Genomic DNA, 25,415 nt, shown 5'->3' on the forward strand with positions numbered 1-25,415 from the left:
CTCTACCCCTCCCAGACGCAGAGCGGGAACCATCCTGTCTCCATGGCGATCGGGCTGACCTTGCGCCAAACTCCCCGTGGTTACCAAGGTTACCAAGGTTACAACACCTACATTTTTAACTCCTTCAGAGACCCCGGCCGGTCTGCTGAGGGGCTCGGAGACGCTCGGAGAGTCTCTCCATAAGTCTCCTTCAGGCTCTACCAGACGACCGTTCGGCCTCAGAGTTTCTTCGTTTACATTTGAATCCCGTTATTTTAATATATTTATTTTGAAATTACGTATGAGTCGGTTTTTATCCATCCCTCCATGGATGGTTGCCTCGGTAACTGTCGCATATTGATATTTATTGGTGTAAATACATTACATTAGTACGTTAACACACACACACACACACATACACACGCACGCACACAGACACACGCATTTATACATTATGAAATATGCATAGCTGGGATATGCATATTTGATGTCTGCTGTGTTCCTGTCCTCCGGGGGGCCGGGGGGATGGGGTGAGAGGAGGTCCCCCACTAAGTCTTCATTAATATTGAGTCCCCCCCCCCCCCCTGGTAATGAGAACAAGGAGGCTAAACGCTCACGCTAATGCACTCCTGGACACAAGCTCTGGGTTCCCACCGCAGCACAAGTTTGCACACATTCCTTCTGGAAAACTGAAGGAAAAGACCTTGAAGAATTCCATTAAAGGAATAGTCAAGGCTAAAACACTCTGATATTATTTTGATGTGTATATTGGGGATGAATAGGAAACCAAGGTCCTATTTGACTGTTTACTGTAGTTTGGCTGTTTGGGAGAGTTTTCTCAATCTCAAACTGGCGTTCAGCTTAGCCTGGCCTACATCGAGGCTTAACAGCGGCTAGTTTTAGCTGAGCCAGTGGTGCATTCTGCCCAACCCCAACTGATGCTTGTGTGTGGCAGAACACACCACTGGCTAAGCTAAAGCTAGCCACGGTCAGCCATGCTGTAGGCCAAGCCGGCGGTCCCAGCTGAGACTCTCATCAGGAGGGAGGAGGGAAGGCCTGGTCGCCCGTGGGGCTTATGGTATCATAGCACCCTGTTGAATGTCTAGCTAGCTCTCAGAATTAATAATACAAAATACATTTGATTAATTGTACTAAATATACAAACGTACAATTTACAGAATGTCACCTCCTCATGTTGAGAAGGCATAGTGAGGCATTCTGGGTAATGTAGGAAATGGGTTCACTGGAGCAGAGAAGGACAGGATGTATCATGTATGTCACCACGCCGATAACAACAGAAGTACAATTTGACACAAACCTGGATAACCTTCCATGGAATGAATAGGACAGCTGTTTAATAACAATGTCAGAGTGTTTAAGACTGGAGTTTTCCTTCAATATGATGTTGAGTATTAATATTTATGTATTTATGCATTCTATTTTGGTGACTGTTGATTTCACATTGAAGCCAAGTTGTGAGGACAGCTGCTTGTTTGTTCTTAATGGTGAAAAAATAAATCACTCTGGAATAGAAGGGACTCTTGACATTATGTGCTTTTTTTTCTTCTGAAATGTTTAGCAAAATATCAATAGGGAAATTAAAGCTTCTATCTAGTCTTAGCTATTAGTGAGTTAAATGCAATGTTAATAACTGTTCTGAGGCATCTGTCCTTGTTTGAGATTTGTTTTAAGATTTTAAAGTTGTTTTTTTTACCAATCAGGGCATCTCTTCCCTGATTAGTTCAGGGAATCCATCGTGCACGTCAATAACAGGTGTGGTAATCTACACTTCACAATGGCGGCTAAATGTTTTTCCTCTTCTTGCTCTCTCTTAAAGTTTACAGCTCTCAAATCTTTACACCAGCTTTAAATGTTAACTCTTCAGTTTAATTTTAATTATATGTATACCGTTTTACTTGAAGTATTAATTAAATGCTCTGTCAGTATTTATGAATGTACTACCATTAAACTAAGTATAGGAAGGTAATGCAGCTTTTACCTTGCAAACACATCCTTTTTTTATGATTTTTATTCAATATTGTTGTTATTTTTGCCTCACTGGCACAATATGCAGGACTAAATGCTGGGTAATGTGTAGGCCTATTTATATATAGTTCCAAAAATACCACTGCTTTACAATGAATGGTTGTAATAAATTCTAAAACATGTATGAACTGAACTCAGGTGAGAGTGTTTATTCTTGTCTACTCGACCCTCTGCAGCGACAAACTCATTATCATCCACTCAAGAGATCACAATAGATCGTTTAACCATCCTGAAGATGTCTTTGGGTTTCCAGTTAGTACATTGTATAATATGCCTGGAACGCTGCAGTGCTCCCGTAGTGCCGCTAGAGGGCAAAGGAGAGCCGGGTCAGACCTTCAGCCGGACGGCCTCTGAGGAACCACATAGTCAATACAGCAGCTGAGAGGCAATACCGAAGGGAGGGCAGGCTGAAAACACTGCATTTTAGAGGAGACGAAGAGAGGATGGGAGGGATGGAGGAGAGGAGGAGTGTTGCATAAAGAAAAGATAAACAAAATAAATTAAAACGGAAGGAATAATGCTTAGCAAGTAAAATGTCGGCGCTGCCCCGCCCGCCATTATCAGCACGCACCACGCGTCCTCACCTCGTGGATAAGTGGAGTTGGAGAGGAACACGAAAGCAAAGAGTAACTGATGAAGATGCAAAACCCGAATGGCTTAGCAAGAGGAGAGAGAGAGAGAGAGGCTAGGGAGGCGGGGCGGGGGGAGAGTAGCTGGGGAGGGGGGGGGGGGGGTTGGAGTGAGACAGGGAGAGAAAGAGAGAGAGAGAGAGGGCGAGAGTGTGGCTGGGGAGGGGGGATGGAGAGACAGGGAGAGAGAGAGAGAGAGAGAGAGAGAGAGAGAGAGAGAGAGAGAGAGGCAAGTAGAGAGACAGGGAGAGAGCTAGTGCTCTTAGTGAAGTGGAGATGAACGCCGTCCAATAACAGCATCCATTATTCAGCTGATTACGTCTGACAGACAGGGAGTGACCGGCCCGGACATGCATCCTCAGGGCCCAGTCCTGCTCCCGGTCCCTCAAGATGAAACGTATATGTCAGATTCTGTGAAATGTATAGAAAAAAGCCTAAACAGGCTGTACATGAATAGCCTGTATATTTTACTGTAAACCCCTAGGAAATGTAGGTAAAAGCCTCTGTATTTTAGTAAATAGCCTATGTATATAGTATAGTATAGTATATTTAATATAAGGATAGCCTGTATGTGATGTATTAACAAACACATATGCATGACGGGCTGCAATGAGATGAGGGAAAAGTGATCTGATTGGAACATAAAGTCGTTGTATATCTTCTAGGATACCTCTAGAATAGTCTAGCTTCTCCAAAATCTTTAATCCTTATCTCAAGATTATATGGTTCAACAGTAAGGGAATCAAATGATACTGGCTGGTGGGTGTGGCTGTAGTGTGTGTACCACTGTGTGTATATGTGTGTGTGTGTGTGTGTGTGTGTATCTGTGTGCGTTTGTGTATTTGTGCAGACTTTGTATACTGTTAACCTGTACAAGCTCCCCAGTCCCTGGCTGCGCCCCATGTGGGAGGTCACCACAACTCTGTGATCAGAGTCAAACTGGAAATATTAAACACGTGGCGAGCGTTTCTGCAGAAGATGGCGTCAGTGGGGGGTGATGGGCGTGTCTCTGCCTCTCTCTACCTCACTCGCTCTCGCTCTCCCTCTGTCTCTCTCACTGCCTCTCTCTCTCCCTCTCTCTCTTTCTCTCTGCCGCTTCACTCGACTTCGGTGTCGGTCTATCTCTCTCTCTTTGTCTGGGTACATGTTGTTGGGGAATGAGGTGACTTTGAAACAGACAGAGAGAGAGACAGAGAGAGAGAGAGAGAGAGAGAGAGAGAGCAGTACTGGTCTGCCTGCAGGACCAGTCACCATGGTACAGAGGCAGAGAGAGAGACGCCCTCGGCGAGAGGCTCAGTGGCCCAGTTCCCAGCTATACTTAGATACACTCCGTACCCGTGACCTCGTGTTCTGCACAGTACTTGACTGATAATCAATCACTTTTTACCTTTTTGAAGAACTTTGTTACTTTTCCTTTGTTGCATTTCTGAACTGCTTTGTCAATGTTTCAGATTAATTTGGTGAGAAAGAGGAAGACAGCTGGGTGGAGCGACAGAGATGTGGATAGAGAGAGAGAGAGAGAGAGAGAGAGAGAGAGAGAGAGAGAGAGAGAGAGAGAGAGAGGGTGAGACAGATGGAGAGACAGAGAGAGAGAGTGAGGTGGATGGAGAGAGAGAGAGAGAGAGAGAGAGAGAGAGAGAGAGAGAGAGAGACAGAGACAGAGACAGAGACAGAGACAGAGACAGAGAGAGACAGAGAGAGAGGTGCTGTTCTAGATTGGGAGCCAGGCTGGGTGCTGGGTCTGGTGTGGGGGGGGCTGTTTGGTGGGTGCACCGCCACACCCCTTCCTGTAGAACAAAAACACTTCCTTTCTTTGTGGTGCTTGTGATGGACCATGCCAGGACCTCCGACAGCAGTGTACACACACCTCCTCTCTCCCTCCCCTTCTCTCGGTCTCTCTCTGTATTCACCTCTCTCCCCATCTCTTTCTCTCCCTTCCTGTCTCCCTCTCCCTCCTGTTTGTCTTTCTCTCCCTGCCTCCCTCCCTTTATCTCTTACCTCCTCCTCTGTGTTTCTCTCTCTCCCTGCCTCCCTCCTCTTCTCTCTCTTCCTCTCTTTCTCTCCCGTCCTGTCTCCCTCTCCCCCTAATGGTTCTCTCTTTCTCTGCCTGCCTCCCTCCTCTTCTCTCTCCTCCTCTCTCTCCTCATCCCCCTTCTATGATTTTAACAAACATACCAACATTAATATGACTCATGAACATATAAACACGTACCAGCTCCAAACTCCATATCCTCCTCACACCAACATGCGGACATCAATCTGTCTGTAATTCCGTTCAACCATCCATCAATGTAGAATAAATAGAAAATAAGAATATTCTATAATCTATCTCTTTCTATCTATTTACTCCATCTTTGTGTGTGTGTGTGTGTGTGTGTGTGTGTGTGTGTGTGTGTGTGTGTGTGTGTGTGTGTGTGTGTGTGTGTGTGTGTGTGTGTGTGTGTGTGTGTGCGTGCGTGTGTGTGCGCGTGTGTGTGTGTATGAGAGTGAGGTGTTGATGCATCACTGTTTAGTAAACAGAACCCTGCCCCCCCAGACCGTCCAGTTCCTCCGTTAAGCGGCTGCTGCATGGTCGGGACCACGCTGAGCTGCCTCAGAGCAGAGCCCGTGCCCGGAGCAGACTTCTGCCCTCGACACGAGTTGGACCGACCACCGATTCTCCACAAAGGAACGGAACAGAGCCGAACACAAAGGCCCGCCTCGTGCAGACAGCCGCCGGCTGCAGGGCTCCAGCAGCACGGCGGACAGGCAGACGGACAGACGGACAGACAGACAGACAGACAGACAGACAGACAGACAGACAGACAGACAGACAGACAGACAGACAGACAGACACAGACAGACAGACAGACAGACAGACAGACAGACAGACAGACAGACAGACAGACAGACAGACAGGCAGACAGACAGACAGACAGACAGACAGGCAGACAGACAGGCAGGCAGGCAGGCAGGCAGGCAGACAGACAGACAGACAGACAGACAGACAGACAGACAGACAGACAGGCCGCCGGCTAAAGGGCTCCAGCACCACGGCAGACAGGCAGGCAGGCAGGCGAGCAGACCGACAGTCAGGCAGACCGACAGTCAGAACGGCCACCCAGACAGTCTAACTGTTCAATAGAGAGGAGCGCGAAGCGGAGACAAAGCGGTGAACGCCCCCTGCTCAAAACCTCCTGGTTCTGCCTCAGATAGTCCGACCCGGTATAAAGTGGGTCTCTTTATTTATTTATGATTTATACTGGGGCGATGTGTGTCGTGGATCTGGCTCTGTCGGATTCTCAATCTCTCTCTATTCAGACCTCGCAGCAGCAGGTGCATCCTCGCTCAATGCTCCAGGATTTGTAAACGCCGATCATTGGAAGCAAGTCAAAAACAGGAATATTCAATTAAATCTGTCCTATTAAATCCTGAAGCGAAGTTACGGTTTAGAATGAAACTATACGATGGGAAAACCACTGGGTTTTTATATATAGGAATGCATTAATACTCTTAAGAAATATAGTTCTTTCTATCAACAGGTTTTCCATGTGTTGATCCCGGGTTTAAAAGTGTGTGGACCCGGTAGTGACACCAAAATGACCATCCCACGGTCTCCATGGGAACCCCTCCACATGTGGGACACCCCATCCCATAATGCATGCACTCCTATGAATGGTGGCGTGAGTACGCAGCCACACGCATTCATCTCTCCCATGGCTCCTTAAGGAGATGAATGCGTGCTGCGGGATGGGCGGTCACGCGTGAAAGGGGGTGTATAGGGGCGTGCACGACACAATACAATATAGAGAGAGTATTGGGGGCTGGAGGGAGAAAGGGGGGATACGACACATTGTGAACTCAGGGGGAGAAAAGTAGGGTGACTTGCAAGAGGTGACATCATCCCTGATTTGAATAAACCCCAGGCTGGCCGGTGATAGGCCGAGCCCGGAGCTCCTTGGCAGGTGATTGGCTGGGCCCGGAGCTCCTTGGCAGCTCGCGCTTTCTCATCCCTTTGAGTTCCACCGCGGCGCGCCTCCGTAGTGGTACAGTCCTCTCCTCGGTCCGCCGGTCTGCACAGTGTGTGTGTGTGTGTGTGTGTGTGTGTGTGCGTGTGTGTGGACTGCTAAACGCCGGTCCTTTCTTTCTTTGAAGAAGGAAATCACGGCGGTTGTGGACCCCCGAAGTTTCCCGCTGACCCGGTTCGGTTCGTGTGTTTCCGGCCCGTTTCGTCGCCCTGTGAGGCCGCTTCGTTTCCGAGGGACACCGGGCGAACTGGGCGAGGCTGGACCGGCTCTGAGAGCTCCCCGCACGGCATCGGTAAGGCGGAGTGAGTTCCTGAGTCCTGGCTAGCTGGCTCAGGATGTGTCGAGATTATCTCCTGGTTAATATCATTTAAATGTAGCATATGTATTCTGAAATGTTTGTTTGGAATAACCCGTTTTTCGCGTCGTCGTGTGGTGCGAGTTACCGCCTAACCGTCACCAACGTTTTTCCACCGAATAAAACGGTTAAGGGACCGGAGGTGTGAGATGGCATGAATGAATATCGGTGTTAAAAGTGAACTGGGGTGTGTTTAACGGTCTACCGACACGTGTCACCGCCTGGTTCGGACCAGGAGACGTGGCTCTGGACCCCCAGCCTCCACTGGCTCCTCCGCCACCCCGCCGGGCTGGAGGGGCGGTGGCGGCCGGTTGAGGACCCCGTTGTCACCGCGATGTGGACGCGGGGTTGTCGCTGAACCACCGAAACGTTCCCCCCTTAGTTTTTATTAGGAAATACCTTGTTTATCTACTCAACCGTGATATTTTCTATCACCTTATCCCCCATCAGTCCCTTAACTTTTCCTATCCGCCGAGCCATCCTCTGAGGCGGACGCCCATTGTTCTCTGAGCCGATAACTGGTCCATCGTCCGCCCGGGTGGTTCGGTGATAATAACGCCGGTAAACCCCTCCTCATGTTCCGACTTGGTAGGCTGACTCCTGTCTATGTGTGTAAAAAAAAACATCCAGGGTATAATATATGTAGGCGGCGGGGGTGCGTCCATGAAACCAGCCTGTTTGATTAACACGCTAATGTCTTAACGCTGGAAGTCGTGGTATCCAGTGATTCATACCGGGCTGTGATTAGCTAATGGGGCCGGGGACTCGTAAATAATGCCGCTCCTTTCTGGCCTGCCTGCCCGGTAGTGTGCGTAGTAGCGGGTATGGTCCTCCCCTCTGCAGCCGAAACAATAGAGAAGGAGCCGGCCGCGGTCCAAATCTCTGCTAACCCTAACCCCACTCACGCAGGTAGCCTTCTCCCAAAACTCCCCCTACTGTTTCACTGTTTGCCGTTCAGGGCGCGGCGGACACTGGGTAGGAGACCACGGGGTGCTGGTGGTCGTGGGCAGGCCGGTATTAATCCACATTGTCTGCTGTGAGATATCGGTGTCATTCTTTGTTGTGAGCCGTATCCCAGGGCGATTAATACAAGCACCTTAGGCTCAGCCACTTGGGTGCTTGGGTGCTCTCCAGAATACTCGTCACTGGTGGGGCTTACAGCCTGTCCACCACCCCCACCCTCTGATCCCTCCCCATCCCCTGTCCAGCCAAGGGAGAAAGGCTGACTCACTATGTTGAGTTAAGATGGGAGGGTGAGTTAGAGCCTTGGCTAATGCAATTGCGCTAAATTACATTTCCAGGGCATCAATAGCCAGATCCCCGTTCACAAAAGTCGGGAGACAATAACACTTTTTAGAGACGATTTCATAGAAATTATTTGAAGCAAATTCTCTGACCCAAAATATTTTCCTATATTTGCAAAGGAAACGCAAGCCAAAGTGTTTCTCAGTGTTTTTTGCGGTGGGTTAGCTTCTATTATACTTGTTTTTACCAGCGAATATGGCCTCCAGCTGGTTAAAGCAACCATTAAGAAAGATGTTGGAGAGTCAGCACAAAACAAAGCTATTACGATAAAACACCTTGAAGGCACGACGATATGAGTGCTTTGAACCTACGTAACATAAAGCTCTACAAGAATATGGTATGAGACTATTAATATTGTATTAGATGGGGGAGTGTCAGAAGGGATCACAGGTCTGAGATCAGCTCCTCAAAGCGGCATCCAGGTGTCCTTGTGAGTGTGGCTAACAGCCCCTGACCATCTGGGGGTCAACCTTGCCTGATTGGCTGCTGCCAGTGTTTGGGCGGGTATGATTTGTAACAGATGAAGTGTTGTGATTGGCCTTCGTCAAGGCTAGTAAAGTGCTGTATGAAGTTACGCAGCCCAGTTAGCAGAGACAGTAGCAGTGTGCTGTCGTCTCTAACAGGTCTCAGTTTGTGTGACATTAATGTCAGCAACCTTGACCTGTGTGCCCTCCCAGTGCAGAGTAAAGGCTAATATTTAAGGTAATTTACATTTTAATGACTGTATCGCCCGAAGCCTGAGTCTGTCTCCAGCCTGGCCCTGGGTCCCTGGCTGGTCATAAGAGAGAGGAGATTGTTGTATTAATAGGCTTCTGTTTCCCCTACGCCCAAAGGCATTAGATACCACTGACTCACTAATGGAGCCCCAACCCCCAAAGAGAAGCCTCTCAAATCACAAGCCTCTCCTTTGTGAGCTGGATGGACAAGCAGAGTCCTTCCTCCAATACGTCTGTGTTGATGAAGACAGTGGGGATTTAGTAGTGTGCTATTGCTTATTATTACTACTTAACATGCTTACTACTATGTGATTGCAACAGAGCGTTGTGAATAAAATCTCGCTATCATTCCAAGGATGAGACGTTGAATGGAATTCGTCATCTTTTCAAACCTGCTTAATAAGATCGGCTAACCGGAGAATTTAGATTGTCATTCAACCTTCAAAACAGAACCGTACCTTATCGACCAGGATTTTATTAGTGTTTGGTCAAGCACTCCTTGCCCATTGGTTGCATGAAGCCTCCTTCCCTCTCGGCGACTTTTAAAGTCATGAATATCAGTCGTGACCATTAGACTATCCTTCCTAGAATGAGGGTCTGCCTGGCCAGTATTAAATCATTTGTGTTCATATTGAGAAACAGTATCTGTGTATGTTTGGGTTATTCCTTTAAGTTCCTTTCAACAGGGTTCCATTATATTCTACTGGAACATCCCCTTCCTGAGGCAGCCATTTTGTAGGGAGGCGCTATTCCAGAGAACCTCAGTTTAGAAAGGCAGTTGCTTAGACAACCAGCCATGGAAACTCACCCTAAACCACCAAAGTTACAGCTAATTTAAGATAATCCAGGCTATCTTTCCTTTATGCTGTCATGGCTCAACGGCCCAGCAGCTCCAGGGAGCGTGCAGCGGGGAGATAAGGCCGTCCGTCGGGCCTGATACGGGGCTCGGCGGCGCAGTTGTTGGCGAGTGCAGCTGGTGCTCCGGCACATGGTTGTGCGGTCCGGGCGCCTGCAGCTGTGGTCATCTCTGGGCAACCAGAGGCTCTGAATTCCACCGGTGGGAGGACAGGACGTGGTTTGCGACCCTGTTGCTAGGGTAACGATCTCACCAGTTCACGGGTTGGTGCTACCTCTTATTGGTTTGGCTCCAGCAGTAATTAAAAGGTGTGGTGTGGACGCCTGTGGCGTTCTAGATGGTCGTTACCATAGCGACCCGGCCTGGTTCTGGTGTTGCCATGGTGGATGTGGTTGGGAGTCAGCCTTTTAGGCAGTTTCTAAAGAGATGGCTTCAAAGGTGAGAAAGTTCTTCATGTCATCACAACACAGAATAGCTGCTTGGTTGATAATGTGATCTGTTTATAAGTTGCACGGTAAACCGGTTCAAACACAGGGTAAGCGGTTTGAACCGCTAACTTGCTGTTCTGTTGTTGTCTTGGCGCTGGGGGGCTCTGTGCTTCTGATAAGCCCAGTGCTTAATGTGATTCTACATTATAGATACTAATTGACCCGATGACCTGGAAAAGAGGAGTCAATAAACGATATGTAAATTAAACATGGATTTTTATAGCGGTTATCGCGGTGGTTGCCCTGGACTGTAGGCACCGGAAGTTCCGACCCAGAGCCATCGGCTGGGGTTCAAAGACCCCAACCATCGGACCATCCTGCCCCCTGGTGTAGCAGGTCAGGGTGGAGATGGTGAAGCAGATGGAGGTGGTGTAGGGGAGGAAGTAGTGGGGGGAGTATTGTAAAGGAAGCCCACTTCACTTGTAAAGGAACATGACTTTATGTTCTATTAGATCAGTTTCTACCAACCGGACCTAGACCAGGGATCTAGGTCTCCTTGCCGTGTGTGTGTGTGTGTGTGTGTGTGTGTGTGTGTGTGTGTGTGTGTGTGTGTGTGTGTGTGTGTGTGTGTGTGTGTGTGTGTGTGTGTGTGTGTGTGTGTGTGTGTGTGTGTGTGTGTGTGTGTGTGTGTGTGTGTGTGTGTGTGGCACATGCCTCTCACCTGCTCTCTCCCATCGCTCTGTATCTCTGTCTCTCTCTCTTCGAAGCAGGAGGACGCAAATCCTCTTAGAAACACTGTACTGGTACATGCAGAGTGCCTGTGTTCCTGGTTCTGAGCCAGGCTCTCAGAGGGAGAGAGGGAGGTGAAGGAGATGGAGGTGAGACAGAGTGAGAGGCAGAGAGACAGAAAGGAAAAGGGAGGGGGTGAAAGACTGTGAGAGTGGGAGAAAGGCAGACTGCGAGACAGAGTGATAGAAAGATAAAGAAAAACATTCTAAACTAGACAAAGAGATCGAGGAAACAATGAGCGTTGTAGATACCAATTAAGATTTGAGAGAGAGACGGAGAGAAACGGATAGAGGGATGGAAACGGACAGATGGACAGCAGGAACAGAGGCCTCTGAAGTGCTTAAGTCGCCCTTTTCCCCAGATGTCTCCCTGGCCCTGGTGCTTACCTCTCTACTGTCGGTTCTGTCTGTGGTGTCATTGATCTGATCCTCCAGCTGGCCTGTGCTGCTCTGATCTCGTTTAGCCCGACAGAGAGAGCCTGTGGTTGGCATGGCGCCCACTACAATGACCCCCCCTCCCAACCGGTGGCTTGTCAAGTTAAAAACGACTTAGGTGGTCCCTGCTCACTGCACTCTCCTTTATCTCTCTTTCTCTATTTCTTTATCTGCTTCAATTTCTACCAACTCAAATCGTTAAAAAGTGCTTTACTGGCATGAAGAATATGTATTTTTATTGCCAATGTTTAAAAAGAAATGTCAGTCTATAATATGCCTCTCTCCGTCTCTCTGTCTCTCTCTCTCTCTCTCTCTCTCTCTCTCTCTCTCTCTCTTTCTACCTCTCTCTCTGCCTCTCTCTCTCTGACTCTCTCTCTTTGTCATTGTTTTTACCATCTAACTCACTCAATCCCTGTCTTTGTTTCGGCTTACTGTTAGCCTATTCTCTTCCTCTATCTTGCGCTCTCGATCTCCTCTCCCTCTTTCTCCCTCCCGGTCTCAGACTCAATCTCCATATCTATAGAATGGACACTTCAAGTCTAATGGCACAGTAAACACAGAGATATTACAACAACAATCATATATGGAAAATGGTTATAAAGTGACTTCCCGTCTGGGGTTGATAAAGTACACACACATGCACCTACCTGATATGTACATAAAGTAATATTATATTTATTATGACACCACTTCACAGAACATATCTTTCTCTTTTCATCCCCCCTACTCATGTCTCTTTCCATTTACCTCTGAGGTCGAGTTGGGAATGACCCGCCCAGGTTGACCAAGTTCCAGTACAACAAGTGGGAAAGAGAGCTGCCTTTGTAGCAATACCAGTTCTAGTTAGGTTAGCCTTTGTTAGCAATACCAGTTCTAGCCAGGTTAGCCATTGTTGCAATACCAGTCGATAACAAAGTATTTTCTGTTATTTTGCAGATGTATGTACCGTATCAGAAGGCCTTATTGAATCACGTTAGAGGTCTTATTGAATCACAAATATGACAGAAGGGTTTATATTCAGTGTATTAGTACAGCTTTCACTACTGTTGTTGCATAGAGCAGCTATCTTTGACCTTTAGTTTGAGTTTGTGAGATTCTTCTGAAAATCGAACGCCCCATTAATTGTTTCTCTTACTTCCTGTTTCTCCCTGAAACTGTCCCTCTTGCCCACGCACACAGACGCACAAGCCTTGCACCCATTTGAAGACACAAACACTGTGCCAATGCACACAGACACACACACCTTGCCCACGCAAACAGACATACAGTAGATAGATACTCCCTGCCCACGAACACAGACACAAACACACCTTGTTAGCGCACACATGCGCACACATTTTGCCCAAGCACAGACAAACACCTTGCCCACGCACAGACACACACACACACACACACACACACACACACACACACACACACACACACACACACACACACACACACACACACACACACACACTAGGCTTGGGTGGTACCACAGTGTTACTGTTTACCAGGGGATTAGATACACCGAAGGTATAAATCAATACTGTAAGAAACACAGGTGCTTCTCTTTCTATTAACATATCCATAACCACATGTTTTATCTTGTTTATACTGTATGTGGTGTTGTTGCCAAGTTTTGAAGCATTAAATAGAATGAAATAGTCCAAAGCAAAGTCCTTGCCATTGCATTGTTGTTGAGAATAGAAGAGTTTTCACTAAACCAACTATTAGTGTCTGGCCGGGGGTCTCCCTGCGTCGGACCACCACCATCACTACGTTCTACCGTAATGACCGCCCAGTGCGTCCAGACATCAGACTGGAAGTGACATCTATCGCACATAGCGCTGCTGTGATGGTGATATAATTAATCACACATCTCACTGACACTTTATGTTGTTTGATAGCATATCAAGATAGTCAGATCATTCCAATGATCTGATGCGTTGATCTGAAGACGCGACCACCCGTGTGATTCCTGTGTGTAGCGCAGTCTACCAGCCACAGCACTCCCCTCACAGGGCCATCCGTCTCCAGTTTTTCTACACAATAGGTGTAATGAAGAGCCCTGCCCTGAACAATACCCAGACTACAACGCAATAAAACCACACATGTCTCGTGTTGCAAAGCGGCCCGATGGATAAAACATCAAATCAATGTGTAGAAGTTTATGAGTGGCTCTACAGCTGCATGGCCTGTGGCGCTGGGTGTGGGTGTGACTGACAGACACTATATAATACAGGTTCAACAGACTTTAGAATTGTATACCAACGCAGTGGTGGAAACAAAGTACAAGAGAGTACTCGTTGAGATTTGGACCTTATCTATGGATCTATATCTATTCATTATTCTATGCCAGACTGGTCAGAGGAGGCAGATTGCATAATAAGGCACTCAGCGTTGTAGGCTAGACATTCTCATACATGCTACATCACTTCTTCATGAGCAACTCATCTTTTGCTTTTTTTATATTGTTATAATTCTTTTGCACAAATAAAGTCATACACCCTTACTGAGATGTCAGTAAGGTATGAAGGTATAAATAAAAAGTTTACGCTTACACACACACACACACACACACACACACACACACACACACACACACACACACACACACACACACACACACACACACACACACACACACACACACACACACACACACACACACACACACACACACACACACACACACACACACACACACACACACTAGGAGAGAGTCCTCTCCTAGCACCATCTGATACTGCTGCCATTTCCCAGGGGAACAGGCCTGACTGCATCAGAGTAAAACTGCTCCCCCCACTAATGGACCCCTCTCTCTCTCTCTCCCCTCCATTGATCCTCCTGTGTACCTCCCCGCTGCCAGGCTGTTGAGCCCCTGCGAGCCCCCCAACTCTGATGGGGGCGCCCCTCAGCGCTGGTCCTCTGGTGGTTTGGGGGTCTGCAACCGACCGCGGGTCCGTTGTTTGTTGTTCTTTTACCGTGAACGAGAGGGAGGAGAGGTGGGGGGGGGCTCGTTAGGTAGGGGAGGGGTGAGGAATGGGGGGTGCAGGCCTGGGGAGGGAGAAAGATGATGGGTGGAGGGAGAGAGGGGAGGTTTAGCAAGGGTGGATGGGAGTGAAGGTGTAAGAAAGGGAGATGGAGGCATGGAAGGAGGTGAGGTGGAGGGAGAGAGTTGAGTTGGAGAGAGGCGGGATGGTGGATAGGCCCTTCCTTCCTATAGTGTTGCCTATCTGTGTGGGACACTGACGTTCTGCTATAGTCTGTATATTCATCATCAATGTTCTCTCTCTCTCTCTCTCTCTCTCTCTCTCTCTCTCTCTCTCTCTCTCTCTCTCTCTCTCTCTCTCTCTCTCTCTCTCTCTCTCTCTCCTAACTGGATTAGCGTCTGTCTTTGTCCAGGGTTAACGAGCTCTGTCGTGTGTGAATCTGACCGTCCCCCGGGGCCCCGCCTCCTGGTGTGTGTGTGTGTGTGTGTGTGTGTGTGTGTGTGTGTGTGTGTGTGTGTGTGTGTGTGTGTGTGTGTGTGTGTGTGTGTGTGTGTGTGTGTGTGTGTGTGTGTCTGTGTGTGTGTGTGTGTGTGTGTGTGACGTGTGTGTGTGTGACGTGTATTTGCTGCTGTTAATTCTGAGAGGGGGGATGACCACCAGTTATATGGAGTATCCTTAATGCACGGGTTAAGCCAGCGCAAGCGACTAACCCTCTGTCAGCACGAAGCTGGAGGGATTAGCGGTGTCATCCTGGTCACGTGACCCCCACCAGGTGGCCCACACCCTCTTGCCTGCGCCATTCTTTGGCACGCTATCAGGGAGCACAGTTCGAGCGAGCCCGTCCTGACTTGGTAGAGGGCCTTGCTCTAGTGGTGGTTTCGTCCTTTGACCCCTGACCCGTTGAGCCTGGTGTAAACCTCACGTTTGGTGGAGCAGCAACCCGGACCCTCCCCCCTGCGGCGGACAGGAGAGACCCCAAAGTATACTTACGTATATATACTTAATGTGGAGGTAGAGAGAGTCAGGCAGAGAGAGAGATGAAGAGAGGATACAGACAGAGGAAAAGGAGAGATATAGAGAGGAAGAGAAAGGAGAGGGAGGAGAGAGACAAACAGAGGAAAGAGAGAGGAGAGGGAGGAGAGAGACAAACAGAGGAGAGAGGGAGGAGAGGGACATACAGAGGAGAGAGAAGAGGGAGGAGAGAGACATACAGAGGAGAGAGAAGAGAGTGGAGAGAGACACAGAGTAGAGAGGGTAGAGGGAGGAGAGAGACATAAAGAGACCGAGAGAGGGGAGAGGGAGGAGAGACTTGGCTGGGTGACTTGTTGTGCCCGGCCGCCTCAGAGATGGAGGGCTGTTTAACTAATAGAGTCCATGGCCCCGTGTCAGGGGCCTCTCTTACATCATCAGCCGGTCCAAGAAGTCTCTCTCCCCCTCTCTCTGACTCTTGCTGCGTCTTAGTTTCTCTCTCTGTGTGTCTGTCTGGCTCGCTGTCTCGCTCTCAAAAGTCTCTCTCTCTGTCTCTGTCTCTCTGTCTCTCTGTCTCTCTGTCTCTCTGTCTCTGTCTCTCTCTCTCTCTCTCTCTCTCTCTCTCTCTCTCTCTCTCTCTCTCTCTCTCTCTCTCTCTCTCTCTCTCTCTCTCTCTCTCTCTCTCTCTCTCTCTGTCTCTGTTTCTCTCATTGTGTATCTCCCTCTCCCCCTCTCTCTGTTTCTCTTTCAGTGTGTGTCTCTCTCCCGCTCTCTATGTTTTCTCAGTGTGTCTCTCTCTCCTCTCCTCTCTGTCCCTGTCTCTGTCTCTGTTTCTCTGTGTGTGTGTCTCTCTCTCCCAGTGTGTCTCTCTCCCCCCCCCCCCCCCCCTCTCTCTCTCTCTCTCTCGGTCTATGTTTCTTTCAGTGTGTGTGTCTCTCTCTCCCCTTCTCTCTCTCTGTCTCTGTTTCTCTGTGTGTGTCTCTCTCTCCCAGTGTGTCTCTCTCCCCCTCCCCCGGTGTGTAGGGAGCAGGAATGCTGTGGAGTGCAGCAGGCATTGTTTTGCTCCAGTTTGTTTGTGTGTGAAGAGAACCGGGCGGGGTCCTGACCTCCGAGCTCAGGCAGGGAGGGGGAGGGAGGGAGGGAGGGGGGGGGGGGGTGTTTGGGAAATGTGTGATCTGTGATTAGCCTCAAATTAGCATCAGGCTAGCCCCGGAGTTAGCCTTGAGGTGATGGAGACAATGGCTGGGTTCAGCTGGCTGTCATGTGCCTGCTATGAAACCACTCAGCCACCACCACCACCATCACTAAGTGTCCCAAGGCCCAATGGCTTGTCTCCTCCTCTCCCTCACTCCACTCAATTCCTTCCTGAGCTCTCCTCTTTATCCTTCATCCTCCCATTCTCCTCTCTCCTCCCCTCCTCTTTTCTTCTCCTCTCCTACATCCTCTCCTACATCTTCTCTCCACTCGCATCCTCCTTCCTCTCCTCTCATCTCTTCCTTCTCCTCCTTCCTTTCCTCTCCTCTCCTCGGCTCTTCCTTCCTCTCCTCTCCTCTCCTCTCCTCTCCTCTCCTCTCCTCTCCTCTCCTCTCCTCCAGGCTCCGGGCTATCAGGGCTGGAGCCTCTTATTGTGTGATGAACGGGTCACGGCTGCTGTGGCAGTGGTAATGCAGTCAGAGCCACAATGGCGGAGGCAGTGGGGGAGAGGCGTCGGCACAGTATCATTCTGACTGATTGAAAAGGGGTCCAGGGAGTGGTGGGGGGGGGGGGGGGGGGGGGGGGGGCAGTCTGCTGGGATCCTACTGGCTGGATGTTGCATAACTCCCAGGATGATTGACTTGGCCCCCATGGGAATAGGGGGTTGGGCCTCCCTATTAGACCTATGGTGATAGAGGAGAAGAGGAGAGGTGGTGGGTTGGTGCTGGCCAACTGTTGAGCAGGAGGCCCTCTGAGATGGGCCGGCTCCGGAACATTTAAGTCCTCCTTACATGGATAACTTCAGAGGATTAGTATTGTTTCATTATTCATGATCATTTATTTTGGTGGTGCACTTTTAGATTCAAACGTCTTTTAATAGGGCCTTGTTTCCCCCTCTGCGTTATAGCCTGTGTTTATCTATGACTAATGGTTCTGCTTAAATAGACAAACAGCTGGGCTCTGGTTATGTGTTCCGCTGAGCCCAATGGAACATAAGTAATGCTAAGGCTTCTGAACTCTAACATCCATGCTACTGAGCATTAGCCAGCATGCTACTGAACATTAGCAGCCGTCATGCTACTGAACAATGAGGCATCATCATGCTACTGAACATTAGCCATCATGCTACTGAACGTTAACATCTATGCTACCAAACATTAGCATCCACCATACAACTGAAAATTAGCATCAATGCAACTGAAAATTCAAAATAATGCAGCTGAAACAGTCCTTTAAGGTCCAAAGACGGTCTCTTTTGTACCCACCATGCCCCTTCAGCATTAAGCTCCTCTCTTCTTTCTTCCTTTTGAACCCTCACCCCCTCCCCCTCCCCTCCCCCCTGTCCACACGACCCCCACCCCAGAGCCATCTGCTTTAACACCAGTCATGATCTGGCCCCCCCTCTCACGTCCTCCAGTGAGATCATCTTCTCTTAGTTATTTCTTGGAGCAGATGCTACGCTAACGTTAGCCCAGTGTGTATTTTAATGGGAGACGTTAACCATTAGCACCAGTTCAGATTTCATGTCAACATCCAGTTGTCAACACAGTCAGAAATATGTCAACAATGAATGCTTAGTTAATATGTTGTACATAGCATTCTGTAACAACGTTTAGATGCTGTATTTTCTAGCACATTTCATTGTTCGGCAGTGGCTACTGTGCATCTGTATGTGTTCGTATTTGGTGGGATTTAAACAGAGTTCTCCTAAACTCTATGTCTTCATCTCAGTGGTCCGGGGTAATGAGGGCAGGGCTGTGAGGCTGGTATTGTTGGAACAGAGTGGGCAGAGGGGAGCTCTGGACCCCATGCCAGCCTGCCGCCACTGACCTCACTCTGCATGCCTCACATTCTGCTCTCCGCAGAGAGAATTACTTGCGCACACACACGCACACACACACGCAACCACACATACACACACACACACACACACACACACACACACACACACACACACACACACAACCACACACACACACACAACCACACACTGGTCGAGAAGTCCAGTAAACGACCCGACCCGGTCTGGTCAGGCGTGGTCATCGCAGTGCGTCATAGAGGCGCAAGAGGATGAAACGCAGTAGTCACCCTCTCGTGAGTCACGGAAGAAAGGCTTGCGTGCCTCCGCTCTCGTTCCGCTAGCATCTGCTGCACCTCACTGCAGAGTACAGTGAATTATTGAGGTGTGCTATTCCTGGCCTGATCTGCTGGAGGGAGTAGCTCTGTCTGGGCGTGTACCACTGTACCCAGGTAAATATAAATATATTGATATCAGCCGGGGGGTAAATAATGAACAGGGGATGTTGTGCTGACTGTTACTGGTTTACCGCTGTGGTTGTCAAGTTGTTATCTCAAGACTATTGGAGGGGAATGACGTTGAATGCTAGTTTGAATTTCATTGGGTCTTCGCCATCTTAGTTTCATCTTGGATCTAAATGCTAGCTGGGGGGGGGGACTGAATGCAGAACCAATATAGCCGTTACCTGAATAAGTCAGCTAGCCAGACGGGATCAGCAGATAGTGAGGTGGCTGTCCCGAGTCCCGACTCCCCTCTGAACGACACCGGGGCTTTGGGGAAAAGGTTTCTGCTACATTTATAAAAGGTGATGAAACTGAGATGTCATTTGTGTTGCATTAGTGCAATTCCTTGAGTAATGCTGGAAACCAACAGTAATCACACATTAATTAAACACAAGGGACTGATGCTAATGAATCTTAATACACTCATTAATTGACTGAAGCAATACTGTAGTGCAAGGAAGGGAGGCACTGTTGGCCCCAGCGGGTCAGAATCATCCGCTCTCAAAGCAGTGTTTTGAACAGACTGAAATGGGTTGTTTAGCCTGCAGTGCTGCGACTTGAAGGACAACACTGATCTGTGTGTGTCTTCTTTCATAATCCTTTAAAAAAGCTCCCCGCCACAGAACGCAACTCTTTTCATCCACACAATGTTCATCATTCATCCGTCCATCCAACCCACCCCGGGTTGATGGTGATGAAACAAACGGTTATTCTGTCCCCACTGTGAGGAGAGTGTGACCAGGCAGTGTGAGGCGGTCTGTGGATTAGAGCGGTATAATTAGGGATTATTGCCATGATAATGTGGTATTTCACCCTGGCATTCCAAATAAGAGGTTGCCCCAAATGTATCGCTCGGTTGATCTGATGGTCCGATACGTGGTCAGGGTGTCGGCTCTGAGGGCCACAGGTCATTAGCTGTGTCAGAAGGGCCAGAGTGGGGCCCCTGCTGCTTCTAGAGATGAAAGGGAGTCCTTCGAAGGGTCAAGAGGGCCCAAACACTCATTAAATAGGCCCCTCTCAGCCAGCACACACACACACACACACACACAAACACAAAACCAAACAAATATAAACTGTCAACATTAACGCACACACATCGCAAAAATACATATTAAAAGGCATGATACATTGTGGACTATTCTGCACACATACACATTAAACACACACACGCCAGCACCAGCTTCCCTGGACCTTTCTAAGCCTCCGCTCTAAACTGTTCTATTATAAACCAGCAGGCTGGAGCACTCTCTCTGTCTCTCCCCCTCCCTCCCCCTACCCTAGTGCTCTCTCCCTCCCCCACAATCCTTTTTATTTAGAGTTTGCCCGGGGGACAGGCAGCATGTGTGTCTCTTCTTGTATATGATTAAGTGTGTGTGTGTACAAGTCATGCACTGTGAAAATCAGAGAGCTCTCTCCGCCGCCACAGAGGCGTGTGCGTGCGCTGGGTGGCAGGAAGGCTGAGCCCCAGAACAAGGAGAGTATTTGGCTGTGAAGGAGGAGGAGAGACCTGTTGGGTTCCTGTCGGTGGAGCGGTACATGCAGATAGAAAAGCTTGCTATTGGGGCCTCACGTTAAAGTGCAATGCCGATGCGTTCCGTGTCAGTTTGATTGCAGATCATGCGATGCAACGTAATAGCGAGCTCAGCGGGAGCAAGGTAGTCAAGGTGGTCATAACCTTTCCTGTTGGGTTTTGGAATGCTAGAAATATTTACATTTTAATCAAATTATACTGCAGCCTCTATGACGATGTTCCACGACATTCAAAAAACATACATCACAATATTACAACGACCAGGATTTTAGATAAAAGCCACAACATTCATTCACCTGTTCTACTTTGAATATAAGTATTTATTCTCTTCACGTCTTTGTGTCTCACATACTCTCTGTTGCTCAGTCTCATTGTTATGGCTTCATGGCCATGAAATAGGATTTAAAATCTATACATGGAAATATGACATTTACAGACTACAATGGCATTATAACATAATCATCTGCTCTGCTGTACACTCAAACACTACACACTGTAAGGGATGCTTAAATATCTCCACAGCTATACATTAAACAGAGAGGGGACTGTATGTAAAAGGAGGTCACGGAATTAGTTATCTATTCAAATGTGACCTGATTACCACAGCCTGTATGCGTCTAGACTGCCAGAATACCCACGGATCTCTGCGTGTATCTGGCCCCCTCCCAGATATCGACAGTAAGGGTTTACCCCAGCATCGACTGTCTGGGAGACAGAGGTGCTTGGCATTCTTTTCCCTGTTTAGAGACAACGCAGGATGCAAACCCACTCTAAACCCTGTAAGCTGTCCTGCCCAAAAAATATGATTTTATGATTTTGTCAACAAGAATAAGTGGATGGGCAGAGTTTAAATCTGTGGTTCCCAGCCCTTTGGCCCAGGAGCCAACTTAAACATGTGTTGCATCTGCTTCCAATCAATGGTAGTGAGCCAAATGGCTTTAAATCCTTGGTCTGTGTGTAAAATGGCAATTTAAGAGAACTTCACAAATCCTTAAAGTATATGTTTTGTTTTTCATTTTAAATAAGATAAAATATCAATATAATGTGAATCAGCATCTCAGGCGATGGTCTGACAGGGTACCTACAGATGGGCTGCTGGGATCATAGGTGGGATTACCACAGTAAACTGCCTCAGCCATTATTAGCCATTCATGGAGGAGAGGGGGTGTTTGTGATTGATTAATCATAATCGCATCCAACCATAATCCTTTGTTGGTTTGTGGGCTGGTATCGCTCAGAGGGGCGGGGCCCCTCAGGATATTTTCCAGTGGTTTGCTGATCAAATTTCCTGTGTGTGTGTGTGTGTGTGTGTGTGTGTGTGTGTGTGTGTGTGTGTGTGTGTGTGTGTGTGTGTGTGTGTGTGTGTGTGTGTGTGTGTGTGTGTGTGTGTGTGTGTGTGTGTGTGTGTGTCGTAGTGTCTTATTTCTGGTGAGTCCCTTTCAGCTGACAACTGCCATAGCAAAAGAGAAAGAAAACTGGGCTAAGTTTGGTCATTTATAATTTAATGTCGCACAGCAAGCAGTACCATTCCTCTGCCACGGTTGTTAAATCCTAAGAACTGTGACTGTGTGTTTGTTTCTTATGTACCCATCTCCCTCTCATCTTCCAACCGTTAACCCCTCCTCATGTACGACATAATGAAGCGCACCTAAAGCTTCTGATGTGACCCTCTGCCTGGGGGGTCAGTGCTAGCTAGCTATTTATAAACACACACACCCACCCACCCACGCACACGTACACACGCACGCACAGACCCCGCTAGGTTTCATGTAAATGAGACTGAATTCCCTGACTGTAGATCAGGATGCAAGCTCCCTCTTGTTTGTGTCAGAAGACATCAGAAATCAGTCAGTTCGTTGTCATTTGTAAGCAGACCGGGCCATGGAAGACATTTTAAAATGCATTGCAAAGAGGGTGCAACTATAATGGTTTCCTTTCCATCATTTTATACCTATACTTATACAGTACATATGGATTTGTATTAGAGCTGTTAAACGATTAAAATATTTAATCGTGATTAATCGCATTAATGTCATAGTTAACTCACGATTAATCGCAAATTATTTTTCTATGCTAAATATCCCTTGATTTCTTTGTCCCATAATTCTTCTCATTTTCATTCTCATATCAACATGGTGAAGTGCATCGGCTTGCCTTGTGCAAATGATTTTTTATTGATAACAACATTGGTGTTAGGGGGTACGGAACGTGGAGACCCAAACGCAGACGGTTTCAGGAAACGGCACTTTATTCAAGCCTAAAGGCTAAGGCACAGGAATCAGGGAACTCGGGAGACAACTCGGAACTCGGGAGACTACAGGGAACTCGGGAGACTACAGGGAACTCGGAAGACGACAGGGAACACGCAAGACTAACCACAGCAAACCACGATAAACCACAATGACAGCACAAGGAACAAAGGAAAGACGAGGGCTTAAATAACAAACACAACGAGGAACAGCTGAGACACATTAGGGGAGGGAACAGTAATCAACACAGGAGGGAAACACAGGGAGACACCCACACCCTGACAATTGGTATATACTGATCAAAACAGGACGATACAAAAAAAGAGCCTATAGTGCAATTAAACGACTGCTTTGAACAAATGTCATTTGAACATAGCAGTCAGGCTACTGCTTCTTTGTTTTGAGCCAAAGAAAAAAAAAAAAAAAAAATTTTTTTTTAATAAATGAATTGCGTTAATCGCGCGATAACATTTTTAACGTCGTTAAAATTGGTTTGCGTTAACGCCGTTAATAACGCGTTTAACTGACAGCTCTAATTTGTATACATTAATATCACATTATATATCAATATGACAGTTTCAATGTATTCTGCAATAAGCACGGGAGAAGTCTTATATTTTTACCCAAATTAATCAGAGAATGGGCTGTGAACCTGAGATCCACAAACGGTCCAACAAGTGATCTAATAAACCCGATACTTAGCTGGCCCTTAAAGAAACATCTACCACCATCAGACATGTCCCTGTTCACTGGCAGGTTAGGCAATTAATTAGGCCCATTAATTAAAGCCAACAAATTGACCATCATGTGTGTGTGAAAACCCAAGCTGTTCAGCACAGATTGCCTGAGAATTCAGAATCAACATTATATTATCCACAAGCTGCACGACAACACAAACACACAGTTCGACGTGATTAATGTTGATGCCTAAAATAATGACACATTTAAAGGCGACTGTAGTGAGCAGCCTAAATGCACCTTTTGTCCAAAGACAAACAGACAAAGACTCTACCAAAGACAGTTCTATAGATTGCAGCGAGGGGTTTTGCAGCTTGTCAACCTTCCTTGTTAAACTGCAGAATAGAGGCAGGAGCAGGGAGAGGTTTGGGAAATTCCAGTTCAGTCAGTTTATAAAGCAGTTCCTTCAACCAGGACACTGATAGATGGCTGGGATCAGTCAGAACGACACCGCAGATACTGGAGCCAGAGAGGGGGAGAGAGATGGAGGGAGAAAAGTGGAGAGAGAGAGAAGTGGAGAGAGATGGAGGGACAGATGGAGAGAGATGGAGGGGGAGAAGTGGAGAGAGACAGAGTGTGAGAAAGCGGTAGAGAGAAAAGGGTGGAGAGATGGAGAGAGAAAGCGAGAGAGAAAAGGGTGGAGAGAGAGAGGGTGAGAGACGGGCAGGGTGATAGCGAGGTCGTCTCTCATCTGTCTGCTGGCAGGAGAGACAGTAAAAGCACAGTCAGTCCCAGGCATCAGAATTGATCCCTTCACACGCCCAACAACACATCCACAGCCTCAGACACACAAACCCACAACAACACAGTTGAGATGGCTTGACAGAGGAATTCTATTCCTTTATTTATTTATAACTTAATTTTAATCCCATTCATAATGCATTATTGGAAAAATGACCAAGAAAGTGTGTCTGGTCCAAACACACTTCTTAGCCATCGGAGGACATGGCTCACTTCTTGTCCTTCAACCGTTGCTATGGTGAGAGCCACAGCAAACCTGCACTGTCAAATATTCTATGCAAATACTTTGGTTTGGTTGCACCTGTGCAGAGTGAATGGACCTGGGGTTAAACCAGGGCACGACACACTCATCACGGTCGACCAGGACCAGAGCTGGGAGCTTTGTTTGAAAGAGGAGATCATGGCTGTTTTGTTATTGAGCGTGATACTGTGCCCGGTGACATCTGATCCACGTGTGGTGAGTCACTTAATGAAAGATGTGACAAAAGAGTGGGAACGTGCTAAAGAAGGCTGGAGGTTCAATGTCAAATTAACATAGACTCTCCTTACCCATTGACATGAAGCTACCGAGACACAGATAGAGCCACCTTAACTACACCTTCAGTACTACAGTACTGCCAGGACGGTCTCAGAACTCGACTTACACACGTTTTCTTATAAATCCAATGGGTTTTATGTTATCCCGGGTATCACATGCATTTTTTTATTGGTGATATTCTTTGATATTGATTACACAATTTGCCAATATTCAACAATTTATTACTATTAAATTGTATCCTGAATTGCAACCTGCTTTGCATGTTCAAGTGTATTGACTGGCTAAGGGTAAAAGTGCCAACAGAGCCGGATAATGTGAGAGAGGCTAATAGGGGTCAGCAGGTTCTAATGAGGCTAGCTGAGGTGAAAGGGCCTTGCAGACACTAACAGCGCTCACAGAGGCTAATGCTAATAGCAGGGACTGATACGGCTAGCAGGGACTAGCTGGGGCTAATTGAACTGGCAGATTGAAATTGCTAGTAGATGCTCGCTGATCTTAAAAGGCTCATAGCAGTAGGACTAGCAGGGGATGGTAAGCCTAGCAGATGCTAATGAGGCTAGTTGATGTTGCTAATGTGGCTAGTAGACGCTAGTTGGGATAGCATTGCTAACAGGTCTGGTACACAGGCCTCAAGG

At 47.7% G+C, this 25,415-nt stretch overlaps 2 protein-coding genes across 4 annotated transcripts in view; both read left to right on the plus strand.

Annotated features, from left to right (window-relative positions):
- The window catches only part of mcoln1b (mucolipin TRP cation channel 1b), a 14,180-nt gene extending 12,022 nt beyond the window's left edge, over window positions 1-2,158 (plus strand). The window contains exon 14 of one of the 2 annotated variants that reach the window (XM_060043956.1): window positions 16-2,158. The gene's annotated coding sequence lies outside the window, so the exon portion shown is untranslated. The remainder of the gene's footprint in view (window positions 1-15) is intronic. The other variant, XM_060043964.1, reaches the window with a different exon arrangement.
- A 4,343-nt stretch (window positions 2,159-6,501) lies between these two features.
- Window positions 6,502-25,415, plus strand: part of prr36b (proline rich 36b) — a 46,149-nt gene continuing 27,235 nt past the window's right edge. Inside the window, exon 1 of one of the 2 annotated variants that reach the window (XM_060043987.1) lies at window positions 6,502-6,953. The gene's annotated coding sequence lies outside the window, so the exon portion shown is untranslated. Of the gene's footprint in view, window positions 6,954-18,774; window positions 18,933-25,415 lie in introns of those variants that run through there. The other variant, XM_060043996.1, reaches the window with a different exon arrangement.

Source organism: Gadus macrocephalus, chromosome 2, assembly GCF_031168955.1.
Source record: "Gadus macrocephalus chromosome 2, ASM3116895v1".
NCBI lineage: Eukaryota > Metazoa > Chordata > Actinopteri > Gadiformes > Gadidae > Gadus > Gadus macrocephalus.